Source organism: Bos indicus, chromosome X, assembly GCF_029378745.1.
Source record: "Bos indicus isolate NIAB-ARS_2022 breed Sahiwal x Tharparkar chromosome X, NIAB-ARS_B.indTharparkar_mat_pri_1.0, whole genome shotgun sequence".
Classification (NCBI taxonomy): Eukaryota; Metazoa; Chordata; class Mammalia; order Artiodactyla; family Bovidae; genus Bos; species Bos indicus.
In genome coordinates, this window is record NC_091789.1 from 3,486,691 (window position 1) to 3,508,734 (window position 22,044).

Sequence of the window (22,044 nt, forward strand, 5' to 3'; positions counted from 1 at the left end):
TTTCTTCTAAGGGGTTCTCGCTTAGAATAGATATAATGGTCATCTGACTTAAATTCACCCATTTCTGTCCATTTCAGTTCACTGATTCCTAAAATGTTGACGTTCACTCTTGCCATCTCCTGTTTGACCACATTCAATTTACCTTGATTCATGGACCTAACATTCCAGGTTCCTATGCAATATTGTTCTTTATAGCATCGGAATTCACTTTCACCACCAGACACATCCACACCTGAGTGTCATTTCCACTTTGTCCCAGCTGCTGCATTCTGTCTGGAGCAATTAGTAATTGCCCTCTGCTCTTCTGCAGTAGCATATTGGACACCTTCCAACCTAGGGGGCTCGTCTTCGGGTGTCATATCTTTTTGCCTTTTCATACTGTTCAGGGGGTTCTCACGGCAAGAATATTGGGGTGGTTTGCCATTCCCTCCTCCAGTGGACCACGTTTTGTCAGAACTCTCCACTATGACCCATCCATCTTGAGGGGCCCTACACGGCATGGCTCATAGCTTCATTGATTTATGCAAGCCCCTTCGCCACGGCTCCATGAAGGGATCACAGCCTTAGGTTGTGTTAGGTAGAAGGGACAGGAGGAGGGTAGAGAGGGGAAGGGAGTCCACGATGTCTTTTTTATTACTATTAGAAGTACAAATTAGGCAAATTAGAAGTTGGGATTATAGAAGGAGTATCCTTCAAGGTCACTGAAAGACCAGCCTGCAGTTATGAGTTTGTTTATGAATCATTAGCCTTAACCGAAAGTCTGAGGAGGAAGAGTCAGCCCAGTCTTAGTGTTTGGAAGCCCCTGTGGTGGGATGTCAGTGGAAATGACTGTGTCCTGCTAGGACCATGTGACTTCTTTAATAACACCTCCTGACCAAAACTGCTTTTTTTCTAGTGTGTAGAGTGGGCTGGATTTCAGGGGCACTGAAGCAAATCCTCTCCATCTGGTCCTCTCCCATCCACTGCCTGATGCTTGGTGTTTCCCCCTTAGAGTTTCAGTCCTCCAGCTTAAGGCCAGACTCCCTGTAACAGCCCTAATCTTACCTAAGAGTAGATTTCGATGAGGGGAGACTATGCCAGCTCTCAGTGGAGGCAAGAAGGGAACAGAGGATAGGGGTAAGAACGGGAAGAAGTCTTCCCTTCTCAGCCTTTGTGGACATCTCAACTTTTCAGGGCCCATTCCTCCCCCTTCTTTCTCACTGCTGAGAAATCATTGCACTGAAGCTGAGTGAGCAGGCTGGGCCACCACATTTAAAGTATCTAACTATATACCAGAACTATGTAGATGTTTTCTCTCATTTTCACAACAAATCTTACAAAGAGGAGACTATTTGGAACTTTCTGGAATTTTTTTTCCTGAATATTTTCTATCCACAGTTACTTGAATCTGTAGATGCAGAGTCTGCGGATGTGGCAGGACTTATATAAAGCTAGTGGAGGTGATGGAATTCCAGCTGAGCTATTTCAAATCCTAAAAGATGATGCTGTTAAAGTGCTGTATTCAATATGTCACCAAATTTGGAAAACTCAGCAGTGGCTACAGGACTGGAAAAGGTCAGCTTTCATTCCAGTCCCAAAGAAGGGCAATGTCAAAGAATGTTCAAACTACTGTGCAATTGCGCTCATTTCACAGGCTAGTAAGGTTACACTCAAAATCCTTCAAGCTAGCCTTCAGCAGTATGTGAACTGAGAACCTCCAGATGTACAAGCTGAGCTTAGAAAAGGCAGGGGAACCAGAGATCAAACTGCCAGCCTTCACTGGATCACAGAGAAAGCAAGGGAATTCCAGAAAAACATCTGCTTCAGCAACTACACAAAAGCCTTCAACTGTGTGGATCACAACAAATGGTGGAAAATTCTTCAAGAGATAGGAATACCAGACCACCGTACCTGTCTACTGAGAAACCTGTATGCAGATCAAGAAGCAATAGTTAGAACTGGACATGGAACAATAGACAGGTTTCAAATTGGGAAAGGAGTAATCACAAGGCTGTATATTGTCATCCTGTTTGCAGAGTACATTATGTGAAATGCCAGACTGGATGAGCCATAAGCTAGAATCAAGATTGCCAGGAGAAATATCAACAACCTCAGATATGCAAATGATACCACTCTAATAGCAGAAAGTGAAGAAGAACTAAAGAGCCTCTTGATGAGGTGAAAGAGGAGAGTGAAAAATCTGGCTTAAAACTCAACATTCCCAAAAGTAAGATCATGGCATCTGGTCTCATCACTTCACGGCAAACAGAAGAGGAAAAAGAGAAGAAGCAGTGACATATTTTATTTTCTTGGGCTTCAAAGTCACTGTGGATGGTGACTACAGCCATTAAATTAAAAGATGCTTGCTTCTTGGAAGGAAAGCTATGAGAAACCTAGAACAGTGTATTAAAAAACAGACATCACTTTACCAAAAAAGGTCTGTATAGAGGTATGGTTTTTCCAGTCGTCATGTATGGATGTGAAAGTTGGACCATAAAGAAAGCTGAGCACCAAAGAATTGATGCTTTTGAACTGTGGTGCTGAAGAAGACTCTTGAGAGTCCCTTGGCCTTCAAGGAGATCAAACCAGTCAATCCTAAAGGAGATCAACCCTGAAAATGCATTAGAAGGACTGATGCTGAAGCTTAAGCTCCAATACTTTGGCCACATGATGCGATGAGCTAGCTCGTTGAAAAAGACCCTGATGCTGGGAATGATTGAGGGCAAGAGGAGAAGGGGGTGGCAGAGGATAAGATGTTTGGATTGCATCAACTCAATGGATATGAGTTTGAGCAAACTCTGGTAGATAGTGAAGGGCAGGGAAGCCTGGCGTGCTGCAGTCCATGGGGTTGCAAACGGTCAGACATGACTGAACAACACTTCATTTCAGTATATATTTTATATACTATATATACACTATATAATGTATTTTATCTATTATATATACACATATATGTAAAATATTGTTGTTGTTGTTCAGTCGCTAAGTTGTGTCTGACTCTTTTCAACCCCATAGACTATAGCCAGCCAAGCTCCTCTGTCCATGGGATTCTCCAGGCCAGAATACTGGAGTGGGTTGCCATTCCCTTCTCCAGGGGATCTTCCTGACCCAGGGATCGAACCCAGGTCTCCTGCATTGCAGGTAGATTCTTTACCATCTGAGCCAGCAGGGAAGCCCATATTATATAGAAATATATTTTTTAATATATATATAATATTATATAAAAATATATTATATATATACTGAATAGTATTACTATATGATATGGTAAGATAGGATGGGATATAATATTAATAGAACATAATACATCAAGAAAAGAAGAAGCATCCTGGGCCATCCAGCACTCCCAGCTAGGCCTTGCTACTGTCCTGTTGAATATAAATAATCTCATGAACAGCACCATCAGACAAGGCCACTCAGTGACAGTGATGGATCAAGGCAGAAATATGACCGCTCACTAACCATGTCTGAACCCAGGCAAAACATGACCATTGTCCAATCCACAGAAATGAGCAAACATCTTCCTCTTCTGGCTAATACGAGTGGCTGCTTCTTGTTTATCAGTTATAGCTTGAGCGTTTCTCTGGTCTGCCCTTCTTCTGGGTAAAATTATTGAAATATCCAGTTATAGAAATAGCCCTGCTTCCTGATAGCACCCAATCTAGAGCAAACCTTAAACTCTCCCCAAATCACAGAACACAAGCCCATATCCTATAAATACTTTCTAACACCCTCTTCTTGATGTGGCCATGGTTCCCCATACTGTGCACTATTCCTTTCGAGTGTGTGTGTGTGTGTGTGCGTGAGAGAGAGAGAGAGATGGATATAGAAAGAAATATATAAATGTAGAAATAAATGTATCTCACACACACAGTTTTTTCCTACATGATTTGATCTTAATTTTAAACTCTTTTCTTAAGATTAGTGAAACCTTGGTTGAACCTCTGAACATCAGAGTGAAGTCTTATTAATTGAAAGAGCCAGAATCCACAGTACTTGAGTATAGGCAGCCCCAATGCTTAAAAAGGGTAAGCTATGAAATTACTCATCTGAATAAAAATGGTTGGAGACAGTTCAACTAATCTGGTAACAGCATCATTTGCATGCAATTATGTGCTAATTACTTTACCTTATTTATTCATTAACAAAGGTCAAGGTTAACCTCTACTGAGTCATGTCCTGTCAGACATTAGTTGAGGTTACTGTTTTACTTGAAAATAACTTATTTTTAAATAGTCTCTGAATCAGACTTCTTACTATTGTACAGGGCCTTCATCTACTAATTATTCAGAAACAATGAGACCAACCGCCTTCCGGGTTCTTCAGTTGATCCATTCCAGAGGCAAAGGCTGGTGAACCAACACAGTTATTCAGGCCATTTTAGCAGACAAGTAATTTGATGATGATGATGACATTTCTTCACCATTCAGGGCTGGTCTGAGCCCCACCTCTCAGTCCTGTCTGATCAAGGGTTTCTCAAACTTGCATTGTTGACATTTCAGGCTGGATAATTATCTGAAGGTTGGGGAAGTGTGTCCTGAGCATAACAGCGTGTTTAGCAGCATCCCTGCTTTCTACCCACTAGATGTCAGTAGTGCCTCCCCTCCCCACCCCACCCTCATGTAACAATCAAAATAGTCTCCAGACTTTGGCAAATGTTCCTGGGGGACAAAACCATCCATTTGAAAATCATTGTTTTAAGTCCAGAGTGCTCAGTGGTTTGCACTTCTAATCGCTTTCACCTCCCCCTCCCCAATCCCTTAAACTTGATAATGGACAGTCACCTGTAGTCTTGACCCTGGGTGTATTGCTGCCTCCACATGGGTAAAAGGGCCGCACAAAACCAAGGCACAGTTGGAAGACTGAGGCTCAGAACAAACCCTTAATCAGCCTCCTGCAATGGAGGAGGGTTTTGGGGTATCTGTCACTGGGCCCTTGGCCTTTGAGGAGTTTTCAGAAGTGCCCATTGTTTCACTCCCTTTACCCTACAATTGAAGGAGGGAGCCCTTGCCTCCCAGCTGTCTAAGTAGAAAGTACTTGGTACCTACTCCGGGTTGGCCTTGAGTTAAAAAGCAGGGTAAGGCAACGAGTAATAGACAATCCCAATACAATTTGACCAGGAATCTGAAAGAGGAAAGTCCAAGGAGACTGTGGGAACCCCAAGAAGGGTGCCTGGCCCAGGGAAGGGGCCCCAGAGAAGGTGATGTTTGAGCTAAAGTTATGAAAAAAGAATGGGAATCAGCAAGGCAAAGATTGCACTAGGCTAAGGCCAGAGAGAATAGAGCAGATGGCTGGAATAGGACAATCTGTGTGTGGGAGGTAGTGGTTACCCCAGCTTCAGGAGGGGAGACATAAAAGATGAGGGCAGAGTGGCAGGCAGGGGCTTGCTCACAGAGGGCCTTTTATGCCAAGCTAAGAGGGGAATTCTTTATTCTGAAAGGTTGTGGGTATTGAGACACCCCAAGAAACACCTAGGGAACTTGTTAAAATGCAGATTGCCTGCTCCTGCTGATGAAAGTGCTGATTCATTTGGTCTGAACCAAGGCATCTATATTGAGGCCTCAGTTCAGTTCAGTCACTCAGTCGTGTCCGACTCTTTGCGACCCCATGAATCGCAGCATGCCAGGCCTCCCTGTCCATCACCAACTCCCGGAGTTCACTCAGACTCAAGTCCATCGAGTCAGTGATGCCATCCAGCCATCTCATCCTCTGTCGTCCCCTTCTCCTCCTGCTCCCAATCCCTCCCAGCATCAGAGTCTTTTCCAATGAGTCAACTCTTCGCATGAGGTGGCCAAAGTACTGGAGTTTCAGCTTTAGCATCATTCCTTCCAAAGAAATCCCAGGGCTGATCTCCTTCAGAATGGACTGGCTGGATCTCCTTGCAGTCCAAGGGACTCTCAAGAGTCTTCTCCAACACCACAGTTCAAAAGCATCAATTCTTCGGCGCTCAGCCTTCTTCACAGTCCAACTCTCACATCCATACATGACCACAGGAAAAACCATAGCCTTGACTAGACAAACCTTTGTTGGCAAAGTAGTGTCTCTGCTTTTGAATATGCTATCTAGGTTGGTCATAACTTCCCTTCCAAGGAGTAAGCGTCTTTTAATTTCATGGCTGCAGTCACCATCTGTAGTGATTTTGGAGCCCAGAAAAATAAAGTCTGACACTGTTTCCACTGTTTCCCCATCTATTTCCCATGAAGTGATGGGACCGGATGCCATGATCTTCGTTTTCTGAATGTTGAGCTTTAAGCCAACTCTTTCACTGTCCACTTTCACTTTCATCAAGAAGCTTTTTAGTTCCTCTTCACTTTCTGCCATAAGGGTGGTGTCATCTGCATATCTGAGGTTATTAATATTTCTCCCGGCAATCTTGATTCCAGCTTGTGTTTCTTCCAGTCCAGCATTTCTCATGATGTACTCTGCATATAAGGCCTAGGCATCTATATTTTCTTCTTTAGACTATTGATATGGTTGATCACATTGGTTGCTTTTCAAATTTAGAATATGTCTTACATTATCAGGTGATTCCTCTTGGTTGTGACATATTCTTTTTATATGTTGCTGAATTGCATCTACAAATATGTTGTTGTAAACTGTTGGGTCTACATTCATGAGGAATATTAGCCTGTAGCTTGATTGCTTGATTTTTGGACCATATGAAACCAATACACAGTGTCATTTCCAGAACTCTGAAGAGCTCCAGTCCCATAGTCCTTTATGTCTCAGTGCAGAGAAGAATTCAGCAAGAGCAAAGTGGTAGATAAGAAGTGATTTATTAGAATAGGATGCTTGTGAGCTTTACAAGCAGGTGGGCAGAAATGCCATGACCCAAGAACTTACTGGGCTACAGTTTTGTAATCAAAGGAAAAGCGGAGAGAGGGAGAACTTCTTTGTCTTTCTTGAGTAGACGTTATGCTTCCATCATCGGCTCCTCCTCCAGGTTGGGCAGAGGAGTTTTCTTGTCCCTACATGGTCAAGCTAGGCCCACAGATTATTGTCTTTGTGTGTGCAGAGAGCATGTCTTAGGGCTCATTAACTTACTGAGCTCACTGGACAGGATGTGGGGCTCATGTCACCATTGTTTTATTGTTTTGGAGCCTGTCCTGTGCTTCTGCTGCATGGTTTTGTTGCTAAGCAAGCCTGCTTGTTTCTGTAGTTAAGCAAACATGCTTTCTTGAGTTAACTAACAGGGGTCTCCCATATTTTTCTACTTAAAATACCCTAGTTGGATTAACTGCTTAATCATCTATTTTATCCTTTCATTCTGTACCTATCACATCTTTGTCAGGTTTTGGTATCATGCTGATGCTGGCCTCATAAAATGAATTGAGATGTATTCCCTTCCTCTTCTGTTTTCTGAAAGAAATTAGGTAGAACTTGTGTTATATTTCCTTTAAATGTTTGGTAGAATTCACCAAGGAAGCAATCTTGGACAGGGCTATTTTTGGTGGAATGTTTTAGTAATTCAATTTCCTTAATAATTAAAGAACTATTCAGGTTAATTCTTCTTGGGTGAGTTTCAGTAGTCTGTGGTTTTCAAGGAACTGGAGCATTTCATCTGAATTGTCATATTTATGATAGAATTGTTGGAGTTATTCCCTTATTATTCCAATGATGCCTACATTGTCTGTATGGGTATTCTGCTTCATTCCTGATATTAGTAATTTGTCTTCTTTCTTTCCTTTGTCAGTATTACTAGAGGATTGTCATTTCCATTGATCTTTTCAAAGAATCTACTTTTGCTGTCATTGCCTTTTGTTTTCAGTTTCATTGATTTCTGTTCTTTTTTATTCCCTTATTTCTCCTTGCTTTGGGTTTATTTTGCTCTTTGTTTTGTAGTTTCTTGAGGAAGATTAGATCGCTGATTGAGACCTTTCTTCTTTTCTTATGCATGTATGTGTGCTAAGTCGCTTCAGTCCAACTCTTTGCGACCCATGGACTGTAGCCCGCCAGGCTCCTCTGTGCATGGGATTTCCCAGGCAAGAATACTGGAGTGGGTTGCCATGCCCTCCTCCAGGGGATCTTCCCAACCCAGGGATCAAACCTGCATCTTGTACATCTCTTGCATTGGCAGCCAGGTTCTTTACCACTAGCACCACCTGGGAAGCCCCTTCTTTTCTTCTATAAGCATGTAATGTAGTGTAAGTTTCCCTGTCCGCACTGCTTTACTGCATCCCATGATTTTTAGTATGTTGTACTTTTATTTCATTCAGCTCAAAACATTTTCTAATTTCCTTGAATCTACTTCTCTGACCCATGGAGAATCTACTTAGAAATCTGTTGTTTAGTTTCCAAGTATTTCAAAAATTTCCTCTTATCTTTCTGTTATTGATTTCTAGCTTGATTCCACTGTCATCAGAGAAATTACTCTCCATGATTTAAATTTTTTAAATTTATTGATGTTTGTTTATAGCCCAAGGTACAGGCCATCTTGGTGCATGTTCTATGTACACTAGAAAAAATATATATATTGTGGGAGTGGGTGAATGTTCTATATATGTCAACTAGATCAGTTTGGTTGATATGTTGAATTCTTCTGTACCCTTGCTGATTTTGTCTCAGGCATCTGTATATTTAACTAGATTTGGGGAAATGAAATGTAGCCCTCACTTAAAATCCACTGCTGTGGGAACTGAGTAGAGGATGTTGAAAATCTGGTTTAAGGGCACCCAGGATAAAAGATCTCCTTGACCCCAAGTCTCTCCCACACAAGTGCAAAATGTAATGGTTTCACTGACCTAAAGTTCCATGTTCCCTGGGGAAAAGCACTTGGGATTAGATGCATTTAGCTGATTAAGTCTCTTCTACCCACAGAACAGGAGGAAGAGATTGGTTGGCCTCTAAGAGAGTATTGACTGGGGGAAGGGAGTACAAGCAGGGGAAGTATTACACTGGAGGTTCTATTATAAACATTTCTAACATAGCTTTTCCTAAGGCCTTCCTTATGGTTCTGTGGACCTGGAGGAGTCTGGTGGGAAGGCCTTCAGAATGCTGGTGGCTCCCATAGGGCGTGTGGGAATGAAGGAAGCCTGGATGCTCTTCAACTTGCCTGAGCCTCCACCCTGGGATGGTCCTGCCCAATCCAATGCCTATGCTCATCTGAGCACTATTCTCTGGGGTGCAGGTAGCCTGGAAGGTCAAAGCCAAAGGATCAAATATAGCATCTTCTTTCCTTTCTTCTCTGGGGCATCATGAGTAATGGCCACGATTTCCTCCTAGCATATACTGTTTGTTTGCTCCAGCTCCAAGGAGCACTCTCCTTTCTCCTCCTCTCCAAGCATAGGCCCCACAAGCTCCCAGCCCCACATTCCCAGCTGCGGTTTTCCCTGGAAGCAGTGAGGTGGGGGCAAAAGTGTGAGGAATTGTGAGGGGTGCATGGAGAACCCCAACTTTTAATCAGATCTTCCCACTCCTCTTCCTCCTTCCAAGTATGGCTGGAACAAAGATATGGGCTCCCAAAGAGCCAGGTACAGGAAGGCGAGGTAGAAACCCGAAGAGAAAGCAATCAAAGGCAGTGGTTCTTAACCATCATTGGTTCAGATACATCTGAAACTTTGATAAAATAGTTTTGTACTTTCTTTACAGAAAAAAAAAAATGCCCCTGGGATGGACCCACAGTTATCCTTCAATTTGGGGGTGTTTGCAACTACCCAAAGAGTTTGCAACTACCCAGTTATTGGGTTTCCCTGGTGGCTCAGATGGTAAAGAATCTTCCCGCAACACAGGAGATGTGAGTTCGATCCCTAGGTTGGGAAGATTCCCTGGAGAAAGGAATGGCAACCCACTCCAGTATTCTTCCCTGCAGAATCCCGTGGATAGAGGAGCCTGGTGGGATACAGTCCATGGCGTCTCAAAGAGTCAGACACGACTGAGTGACTAACTCTCAATATCTCAGTCTCACCCTAAGAATTTCTGGATTAGAGAAAGTGGCAATCTGTATGTTCCTCTTCCCCTTCAGGTGTCAGAAAGCTTTATTTTTCTGACCACCCCCCCCCCCCGCCGTCTTCTTGAGTGGCCAAGATGTTATATCCAATGGCAAAAGACAATAGGCAGACCCTTAAGGGACTCAAATAGCAAAGACAGTCTTGAAAAAGAAAAAACTGGAAGACATACTTCCTGATTTCAAAACTTATTTTAGAAACTACAGTAATTAAAACATTGTGGTAGTGGCATAAAGACTAGTGGAATAGAATAGAGAGCTCACAAATAAACCCTTGTACATAGGGTTTTTGACAAAGGTGCCAAAAGCATTCAGTGAAGGGAAGGACAATCTTTTTAATTAATGGTGCTGGGAAACTAGATATCCATATGCAAAAGAGTGAAGCCAGACCCTTACCTAGCACCATATATGAAAAAGAACTCACAACAGATCAAGGACATAAATGTAAGACCTAAAACAAAACAAAACAAAACTCTTAGAAGAAAGCATAAGACAAACATTTCATTACATTGGATTTGGCAATGATTCTTTGGATATGACACCAAAGGCACAGGTAATAAAAGAAAAAAATAGACAAATTAGATTTCACGAAGATTTTAAAAAGTTTGTCAAACAACACTATCAATAGAGTAAAAAGGAAACCCACAGAATGGGAAAAAATATTTGCAAATCATATATCTGATAAAAGATTGAAAATGAAGGCGAAAGTGTTAGTCGCCTAGTCATGTCTGATTCTTTTATCAAACCCTTGTCTTGTGCATCTCCTGCATCGGCAGGTGGATTCTTTACCCCTGAGCCACCTGGGAAGCCCCATTTTACACATGGTAGTTTATATATGTCAGTGCTTCATTCTTTCTTACATGCTCTTCAAGTTTGGATTGGGATTTTTTTTTTCAGCGTTTCTAGTTTGTTCCTGCAAACACAGAAGGGTTTGCTTGTCATTCATCATCAGAAGTCACAGAACAAGTCTTTCCTTTGCAAAGCATAGCTTTGCATGGCTTGCTATTGCTTGGAGTGCATTTTAAGCACTTTGATTCTCCTCCACAAGAACTAATGCTTTGTACCCTGGTCCAGGCCCTGTGAAGGACCCCAAGAAATGTAAAGCCTTTGTCACTACCCCTAGGGAACTTCTTTGTTAGAAGACAACCCAGCCAAAACAAATGGCTAGAGCAGATGGAGGTGTCCTGGGGGTTCATGCGACTGGTTTCTGGAAAGCCTTGAATGCCAGGAGGAGAAGTTTGACCACAATATTGTGGGTCCTCAGTAACCTGGTGATTAAATGTTTTCAGAGTCAGAGAAGATATAGGCTCCAGTGCCAACTCTGGTGCTCGATCAATTCTCTTAACCTCTCAGAGGCTGAGTTTCTTTCTCTATAATATAAGGAGAACCATTTGCTACCATGGACTTGTTTAGAAGATTAACTGAGATGATGAAATTGCAGCACTCGGCATTGAGTCCTCAACAGGACTTGTACTTTTTTGGTAGGAGGAACTGTATGAAACTTGGACCCACAAGTACTGTGTGTGTGTCAGGAGTACTGACAGTTAAGTTCATGAGCTGTAAGGTGTATGAGCAGGGAGGAGGCAGTGGAAGAGACCAAATGGGGGGCCTTACCTCCAGGTGGAAGCTGATACTGAATCCATGGGGTTGAGCTTCCCACTTGACCACTAGGGCAAGAAATAGGGCAGGAGATCTTTAACAGCTTATGAGCATGATCATGACATGGTTAAATTAATGTTTCACAGGAGTCACTTAGGAGGAGTCTGGTGTGGAAAAAAGGCAAGACTAGAGGCAGAGGGTGCAGTAAAGACTGTCATCAAGGTGACATATTCTTAGACCTGGTGCTTTGGTGGGTACAGAGGAAAGGGATGAGTTGAAAGAGATCATAGGGCTTCCGGCCAGAGGACTTGGAGCTGCCTTTAAGAGAAGAAGGAAGGAGCTCAGTTTGGAGGGCAAAAATAGGATGGTACATTCCAGCTGTGTCCTTGGGACAGGAAGACATCAAACTGAAGCAAAACCTTGTACTTAAGTAGGTAGCTTGAGACTGATTCCTGTAAATGAAAGGAATACAAGTGGAAAGGTTGCTGAGCCTTAGAGGATACTGAGATAGGGCAGATCAACACAGGGCCAGTTCCCCAGTTTTCTTATCTTCCAATGTATTCAGCAGAAGAAACCAGCCTAAAAAGAGAGTGGGAGAAGTAGAATATGTGTCTTTTAATGGTGACTTGAGATTAAGGGCTGTCTGGATTGCCATCGTGATGAAGATGAGTAATGTGATACTTTTACCATCAATTAGGTTTGTGTTCCTTTGTGCTGCCTGGTAACAAAGGTTCTGAGCAGTTCAATCTGCTGCATTGTCTGAACTGGGGCTGCCCCCTGACACTTGGTGAAGGATTTGGAAGGGCTCTGCTCTACCACACTGCCTAGTGAGCCCAGGGGCCAGCCCCATGGTTCCATCATCTCCAGTCTCCCTGGATTGGGAAAGAGAAAGAATGCTGTTCGTGATACCAACTTTTCAAGTACTTGTTATTCTAGGTACATTCCTAACTGCCCTGTCACGGTAGCCTGAGCAGCATATTTTCTTGGGCTTGTTGGCTAAAGGATGACACAGATAAAAGTGCTCAGAGGCTAACAGAGAGAGCACATCACGAGTACGTGACATCAAGACCGGAAAGGGTACCTATTGTCTGATTCCATTTGTATCAAATGTCCAGACTAGTCCAATCCATGGAGATGGAAAGTAGATTAGTGGTTGCCAGGGGCTGGGGTAAGAAGGAATGGAGAGTGACTGCTAATGGGCACAAGGTCTCCTTTCAGAGTGATGAAATGTTCTGGAATTAGATAGTGGTGATGGTGGAAGTACTCTGAATATACTTAAAAAAAAAAAAAACCCACTGAATTATATACTTTAAAGGAATGAATGTTATGAGATGTGAATCACATCTCAATCAAGCTGTTATTTCAAAAAAATGATCAGATAGATGTCTGTATTCATGTCATATACAAAGCATACAAAGCCCATAAATATATAAACATGGTGAGGGGGAACTGCATTTTCACTGTCAAATTGCTCCTAGGAGTTGGCATTCTTACTATTTAGCAATTGCCTTTATGTTTTTAAATGCTCCTTTGCTAAAACTAAGAAGCCCTAGGCAGGGGATAAAAGTGGGTGGGTAGAGGACTGTTTTCTCTGATGATGAGACTACTGGGTAAAACAAACATCTTTTGTTTGGTAAGGCTTAAACTTACCAAAACAAAATCAAAGCCCAAGGAACCTTATGGAAGTGATTAGTATGTACATTTCTGGTAACCTCAGGTTTCATTTGCCTGGGCAATACTGCAGAGGAATCTTGCCATAAGGATGACCTGTGTTCACCTCATCTCCCTGGGAATCTAGGGACCTGTTTTCCCTTAATATCTGGCTGACATTTGGTTCCCCTCCCCATTCTGAATATGCTATCAAGGCTGTTTTTAATGCACAGTCAGCGTACATCCTCATCCACACTGTAGGGACTATTTGCCCTCAGAGATGTATCAAATTCAGCTCAACAAATGTTTACTGAATGCCTGCCCTGCAACATGGCACCTAGAAGAACAAGACTGCTGGGATTTCCCTGGTGGTCCAGTGGTTGAGATCCCCCTTCCAATGCAGGGGATGCAGGTTCTATCCCTGGTTGGGGAACTAAGATCCCAGGTGCTATAGGAGACAGTGCAGCAATTTTTTTTTTAAAGAACAAGACGGTCATCGGCTATCTTCTCCTCCTGGCTTTGCAATTGCCCTCCAGAGCAGTGTTTACTGGGTGCCCCAGATACTCCTGCAAAAGGGAGAGGTGTGGTGACAACGTGGCAGGCTAGCTCTGCTCCTGGGTCAGGCTGAGAGTCCTGAAACACCTTTGTGGGACAGTTCATAGTCATGTTTCGCCACAGACTCAATGTGTGACCTGATTAAATCACATCCCTCCCCCTTCTCTGGTACATTTCCTTTGTAAAATGAAGGGGAGGAGTGTGAGTAATTGTTACCTAAGGGTCTTTTCCAAGGTGGCCATCTTATGGTTTTTCAGAACCATAGCCAATGAGGTGTATCAACTTAGAAGAGCAGCCAGGAAGGGGTCAATGCTGAGACCAGACTTGGGAGTCAGTGGGATACTTCCCAGAGGCCAAGGAAAAATGGGCAGGAGGCAAGAAACTGAAACTGGCAGAGTCAGCTTCAAGTTTATACAGGCTGATTTCCATGGAGCAAAAAGCCCATGATCTGGATTCAGAAGTAAGCCAAACCTGTGGCGGATTCATGTTGATATATGGCAAAACCAATACAATATTGTTAAATTAAAAAATAAAATAAAATATTAAAAAAATTTAAAAAAGAAAGAAAATTTGAACTTAAAAAAAAAAAAGAAGAAGAAGTAAGCCAAGGGAAATGGTCTTGTTTTGGTGACTGGTTAGAAACGTTTCTTAAGTGCATAATAGTCAGAATAACCCCAGGGTGTTGACCTTAGATATTGTCTGTGTTTGGGAGTGAAGGGAACAGAAAGACTCCTTGACCACTTCAAATACCTTTTCCCAGTTTACTGTTACAAAACCAAAGCAAAGCCAGATGAAAAGCCCACACACCATCAGCAAATCTCACTATGATATTAACATTCATGGGGGGAGGGGCTTATAGTGAGCCAGGCTCTTTGCTAAGAACTTTCTTTCCGTCCAATATCTCACTTAATCCTCCAGTTAACTCTCTGAAGTAGGGGCTATTACTGTGCTCATCTTGTAAATGAGGAAACTGAGGCACATAGTGTGTGTTCAGCACTCTTCCAGGGACTCTGCGGGATACCAGGTGGTAGATTACCAAAAACCTGGGATGCTTCTGTTAACAAAACTTGTGTCGGCTGTTTGGGATAAAGTCACCAAAGGGATCTGCGAGAACTGAAGGACAGCATAGATTGTGACTGGTAAGATTTCATTCTCTGGCTTGAGGATAAATTTTCAATTTTTATACTGTCCAAGAACCAAGAGAATCTTAACTCATCTCTCCTATTATGTAGAAGATTGAATGTGCCTTCGGCTCTTTTATCATGCTTCCTGCATCTTTCACTCTGTGGAAAGTAGAGGGGTGGCATATAGCCACCTGTCTCCATGCATCTTCAATGCCCAGCTTTGCCTCCAAAATGAAGAAAAGAACATCTTCCCTGGGAAAAGAGAATGTGTATTTCCAAACATGGAAGGAAGAAGACAAAACAGCACCCTCAGCCTTCCCCTCCCCTGCCACAACCCTGGCCCCTAAGCAGGGTCAAGAGCAGACTGCCTGGGCTTCAGACATTCCATGTTCTTTCCATCACTGTGGCTTTGAACAGGCTGTTCTCCAGGCCTCTCCTCTTCCCCTTTTCTATGGACAAATTCCAAAGTCAGCCAAGATCCAGCTCAAATCCTGTCACTGCATGCTGTGATCCCCATCATCCATGCCCCTCGCCCCCACTTCAGCAGACTGGATTTCCCTCCCTTCCCCACTGTGCACCAAGGATAGGACCAGGCTATGGCAAGATATGATCAGTGCCTGCGTGGCAGACTCCCGACTGGACCCATCTCTTCATCTATGCGCCTTCCACAAACACACACACACACACACACACACACACACGTCTTACAGAGTACAGTATTGTGGTTATGTGGGTGAACTCAGGATTCAGACTGTCTGAGTTGGAATCCCAACTTTGTCACTAACAAAATGAATGGCCTTAGGAAAGTAACTGACCCACTCTGTGACTCAGTCACCTCATCTGTACAATGGGAATAATAACAGTACTTCTCTCATGGAGTCATTTTAAGCATTAAATGGGAGGGTACAGCAAGTGCAGACACGCACAGTGCCTGGCATATGGTAATTGCTCAGTCAGTGGTACTTTGTATTATTATTGCCCAGGGCCTGGCACCTAAAAGGATTCCAGAGACGTTTTTGAGTGAGTGGTTCACTCAGTAAGGCTTTCAGGGTTTCAATTAGGAATGGGTCAGGGTCAGCTGGGCCACACAAGGACGCTGCTTCCCCTGACTTCATTCGTCTCTCACTGCACCCTGTTCTTTTCCTCCAGTTCACACAGTACACATGATAATTATACATATATTTGTATATTTGCTTAGTATCAGTCTTCCCCAAGAAACTAAGCTCTATGAGGTCAGAGCCCATGTGTGTTTTCATCACCAGTATATCTCCTGTGCCTGGCACACTACCAGATGGTGGCAGGTGCTCAAGACAGGGTCTTTGAATTAATGAATAAATGAAAGAAGAATTCAAGAGGGGTGTGTGATGCAGGTGGCCCCAGGTGGTGGGTAAGAGTTGAGTAGTGGACAAGAAGGCATCCAAATGGAAGGGAAATCCTGAGAAACCTGAGCACGTGTGAGGCACTTGGGGAGATCCAGGTAGTATATCCATTTGGCTGGAAGAGCAAGAGACTGTTCCCATTGCTCAGCTCACATATGGGGTAGTAAGAAATAGAAGACTAGTGGAAGGAGGTAGGGAATGGCCTTGAATGCCAGTTCACTCAGGGATTCATTCTGTTGGTTAAGGTTTTGGCCTTTGTCAACATGCAAATATCCCTGGTAATAGTATGTATTATCCAGCAAGTACAAGTCAGTATCTTGCTCTTTGTCTTACAGAAGACTTTGCTAAAGGGGAAGGCGATGATAACAGGAGGCCACTGGAAAGAGAAAACAGTGCCCTTGAGGTGATCCAAAAGTATATGGAGAGCAAAGTGAAGACGAACTTCTTCCTTGGTCCAGAATCTGAACCCTAATTATATATAATTCGTTTTATTGAAAAATGATTCTTTATAAAAGTTACAGATAGGGAACAGGAGTGGCCTGTGTGATAAGAGGAGGTTTTTGATCACTGAGTCAATCTCTTTTGGAACAGGAAGTACACACTCCAGTATTCTTGATCCCATGGACAGAAGGATTGTGAAGCCTATTTAATCTCTTTACTTGTTATTGGTCTGTTCAACTTTTCTGTTTTTTCTTGAGTCAATTTTTGGTAATATGTGTGTTTCTGAGAGTTTTTCCATGTCACCTAGATTATCTAATTTATTATTGTAAATATTTCTGTGTTATTAAAAGTCCTTTAAAAAATATCATTTTTGATAACTGCAAAGTATTCTATTGTGTGGCTGTCCCATGATCTATTTAACTATTCTCTTAATGGTTCTCCTCAGGTTATTCAGAGCTGAAATGAATGTCTTTGTATAAAATCTCTACCTGCATTACCAGTTTCTTAAGATAAAGTTCTAGATAAGGAGTTTCGGGAACAAAAGTCTGAACTTTTCTTAAGGTTCTTAATGCACCTTGCCAAATTGCCATCCTCAAAAGCCAGACCAATTTATTGTTCTCATTAGTGCATGAAAGTGCTTTATAATGTTAGGGGTTGTGATTTTTAAAACATCTTTGCCAATTTGATGGGAGAGAAATGCCATCTTATTTTTAGCTGTCACTTTGAAATTTCAAGTGGGGTAAACAATTGTTAATATTTCACTACTGCTGCTGCTAAGTCGCTTCAGTCGTGTCTGACTCTGTGCGACCCTATGGACAGCAGCCCACCAGGCTCCTCTGTCCGCAGGATTCTCCAGACAAGAATACTGGAGTGGGTTGCCATTTCCTTCTCCATAATATTTCACTACACATTTGTATTTCTTCACATGCGATTCAACTCTTCAGTTCTTTGCGTGTTCACTTGTCTTTGTTCTTTTAGTGTCTTCCCTATTGATTTGCATTGTCTCTTTATCCACTGTCTTCAATATTTACCACACGAATTTTCAGGGCCAGGGTTGCCTTTAAATTTGTTTATGCTGCTTCTTGGTGTCCAGAAAGCTTCATTTTTATGTAGCATACCAATCACTTTCTTACTTTAAGAGTTCTTCTATCCCATGTATGCCTAAAAGCATTTCCCCATTCAGGAATCAGATGGATAATCTTATTACCCCCCTTTTAAAAAATGTATCTTTTATACATGCAGAATTTATTTCAGTGTATGATGTGATTATTTCTTCCCAAATTGCAAAGCATACCAGCACTCTTTATTGACTGATTCCTCTATTTCCCATTGATCTGTGATCTTTCCTTTATCTTATAAATTCATATATACATACACACACCTACTTTTGTTGTGTTTTTTGGGGGCTGTCTATTCTGTTTCGTTGATTTGTCTCCTCTTGCACCATGATCAGTGAACGAAGACAAATAAACAGAAAACGAACTGAACAGTTGAATCACATGTGAAGAAATACAAATGTGTAGTGAAATATTAACAAGTTTTGGCCCTACTTGAAATTTCGAAGTGACAGCTAAAAGTAAGAGGGTGTTTCTCTCCTATCAAATCAGCAAAGATATTTTAAAAATCACTACCCCAACATTATAAAGCACTTTCATGCACTGATGAGAACAACAAATTGGTCTGGCCTTTGAGGATGGCAATTTTAAGTGCTGTGGAGTTCTTTGGGTTTTTTTTTTTAATATAAAAGTTATTTTATTAGAGTACATTTCTCTTTTTTTGGTTCAAATTTTATGATGCTTACTTATAAAAGAATTCAAGAAGCATGATGAGGCTACATTGACAAACAAAATTTTATTTTATTTAATGCTGTGGTTTTATATTTTGATAGCATTATTCCTCTGACTCGCACTTTTTCTTAGCTATTTATATTAGTTTTCTTTTCAGATAAGTATTACATTTTGTGAGGAGGACTGGTTCCTTCCCAGAGCACACGTAAATTTTATGAATTGGGGGCTGCCTAATTCACCTACTTGGATCATTAGACAGCATCCTCATAATGAACAAAGCAAAAGTCTAAATAAGCCAGGCTCCAATTCGGCCTTTAGCTTTCATACCTTCTGTACCTCGTAGAGGGAGAGGTCTGAAGAGGGAAGACAATTGTGGCCACAATTGCCTGAAGAGCTGAAACGAATAGTTTACCATGCCCATGACCTTCAAAGTCTATTTTTCCTTCTCTCCAAAATGAAATTACTCTCTTGAAGGATAAATTATTTTTTATTTAATTTACTTTAATTTTATTATCCACATCATGGAATTACATGCATAAAAGCTCTTGGATTTGTCTCTATCTGGGGAACATGAACCCGTTACTTAGCCCCTCTGAACCTCAGTTCCCTCATCTGTAAAATGGCAGTAAGGACCTCATTATGCAAAGTGCCTGGCCCAGAATCTGACTCGGAGTAGGCAATCAGTGAATGAAAGCTATAGCATAGTTATGAGGGTTAGGAGAGCAAATGGGTTAAGACTACAGGCTCCAAGGCCAGATTTCTTGGGTTCAAATCGTTCCTTTTGAAGACTAATTACTTTTCTGATCTTGAACAAGTTACTTAACCTGAACATGCTTTGGTTTCTTCTTCTGCAAAGTATGGATAATGAACATACCTGCTTAGTTGGCTGCAAAGACTGTTCCCACAGTGGCTGCCAGGGCCTCTGCTAGACGCAGTTTTTACGAATGAATGTAAAACTTCCACTTCTTGAATAAATCTCTGGGGATTCAAAGTCTTTGTTGAGAACCTGAGTCCCTTGTCGGTGCCTTAGCTGCCCTGGGTATGTGAACAGGCACCGTGTGCTTTCCTTGGTTTCCATGAGGGGAGGTAAGGCCTTGCCCTTCAGATTCACAATGAAAGATTACCTCAGAAAAGAATAGGGTTTGGATAGCCACCTCAGGGAGAGATGCCAGATAAAATACAGGACACCCAGTTAAATTTTCAGCAAAAAAAAAAAAGAATGTGTTTTTAATATAAGTTTGCAAATATTGCATACTTAGAGCAAAAACTAGATAAGACAATCATGCCTAGTTTGGGTGAGGGGGGACACAAGTAGGCACATGCATTAATATACTCAAGTGTAACAATCATGGGTCTCCAGAGAAACCGAATCAATGTGTATATAAGCAATTTATGATAGGAATTAGTTCATGTGATTATGGAGACTGAGAAGTCCCACAATCTACCCTCCACAAGCTGGAGACCCTGGAGAGCCAGTAGTGTAAATTCAGTCTGAGTCCAAAGTCCTAAGAACCAATGTTTCAGCTCAGGTAGGCAGGAAGGGGTGAGGATGGGGTGAATCCTTCCTTCCTCTGCTTTTTATTCTATTCCTCAATGAACTGGATAATGCCCACCCTGATTGGGGAAGGCAATTTGCTTTGGGGAGTCCACTGATTCAATCTCATCCAGACACATCTTTACACACACAAACCCAGAAATAATGTTTAATCTGGGCACCCCTTGGCCCAGTCAAGCTGACACACAAAATCAACCATCACATCAAGTGCATTAAAAAATATTCACAACCTCTGACTCAATAATTCTATTCTTAGAACTCATCATAGCCTTTGACCCCGGAGTTGAACATTAAGGAGTTTATCTTAACGAAATGATCAGAAATAGGCAAAATAATTTATACACATAGTTATCACTAGTTATGATACTTATCAAGGAGTTATGGTTCATAAAGAAAAATTGGAAATAAGCCTAAACATACAAGTAGGGGAATGGTGAAAATTATGGTTGATACATAAGATGGTATCTTATGCAGTCATTAAAATTATGCTTATGAAGATTTTGTTTACATGGGATATTCTGACAAAGGAATATTCAGAGATAAAAGCAGCACAGATAATTGCAGAGACAACTCATTAGCTATCTAATCTTTGGCAGTTTACTTAATCCCTGTTTACTCCTCTGTGAAATGACGATAATATAATGATAGAACACAGAGTGGTACCTTGCACACACAAAATATTAGCTTGTGTGTGTGCTTGCATGTGCATTTGAGGAGACAGAAAGAGTAATGATGGTCAAGAGACAGTTGCAATAATGGCAACCTTCAAGTTCAGTGTTCCCATGTCTCAGCAAGGTGGATGTTAGGAAGCAGTCTATGGTGGTGGTGGCAATGGCTCAGCTTCCCTGGATTGCAGCTATGGGGTCGTATTCTTGAGGACAATAGTCCTGGTAGAGGCTTCCTGATGTCCCCTTCCCTGACTGGTGCAGAGGTCTCACACCCCTGGTGGGCCTATGTAGTTACTCAGTCCTACAAGCCATTTCTGCAGCCCTGTTCCTCCACCTCTTCTTGTGATTTTGCAAGTGCTTAATGGAAATGGCAACCCACTCCAGTGTTCTTGCCTGGAGAATCCCAGGGATGGCAGAGCCTGTTGAGCTGCCATCTACGGGGTCACACAGAGTCGGACACGACTGAAGTGACTTAGCAGCAGCAGCAGCAATGCCCTGTGTTAAGTTTCTTCTTCAAAATAACTGAACAGTTTCTGCTTTTTACCGCTGAACTCTGACTGATACAAGGATGAAAGAGAAAGGTTTGGGACATGGAAAGATTTTGACGCCTACTGATGTCAGGTATGCCTAAGTGCATAGAAGAGTCTGGAGAATGGGATAAGAGCCAAGTAAATAGTTTAAATATGTGAGTTATAAGTCTATGAACCACATTTTAATCCGTAGGACTGGATGATGGATGAAATCATCTAGGGAGAGAGTGAGAAAATATGATGGCCCTGGACATACCTGGGGCGTGCTTACATTTAAAATTGGGTAAGAGACATTAATGGTGAAAGGAAATGCAACATTTCAAATAGAAGTTGATGGAAATAAAGATTTAAAGCTCTTTTTCCACTAAAAAAAATCCAGTAAAAGAGGTAGAAATGGTAAAGAAAAAAAAAAGACTGAACCCCTATATGATCAGCTTCATAATTACCATTTTATAGGTAAGAGAAAAATCACTCCTTTAGGCAGCATGTTTTCCCAGATTTGGACGTATGTTTCAAAATTTTGTACTTAAAGTGTCACCCACTCACGTGATAACTTAATTGACACTGTGTCCCCATAAATTTATATTTTATTGTTTCCCTTTCACCTGTGAATTAAACAGTTATGACAGAGCCCTAAACCAGTTTCATTAAATTATTTGACATTTACTCGGATGGTGTATAAAGGAGCAGTATATCTACCACTGCAAAGGCATCTTGGTACATCAGTATTTTGTGATAGCAATATTGGAAAAATAAAATGCCAAGTCATCTGGAGATAACCATATGCTAAAACACAGCAGTCTTAATTTATGACTGTATAGGCAACCAAAGTTT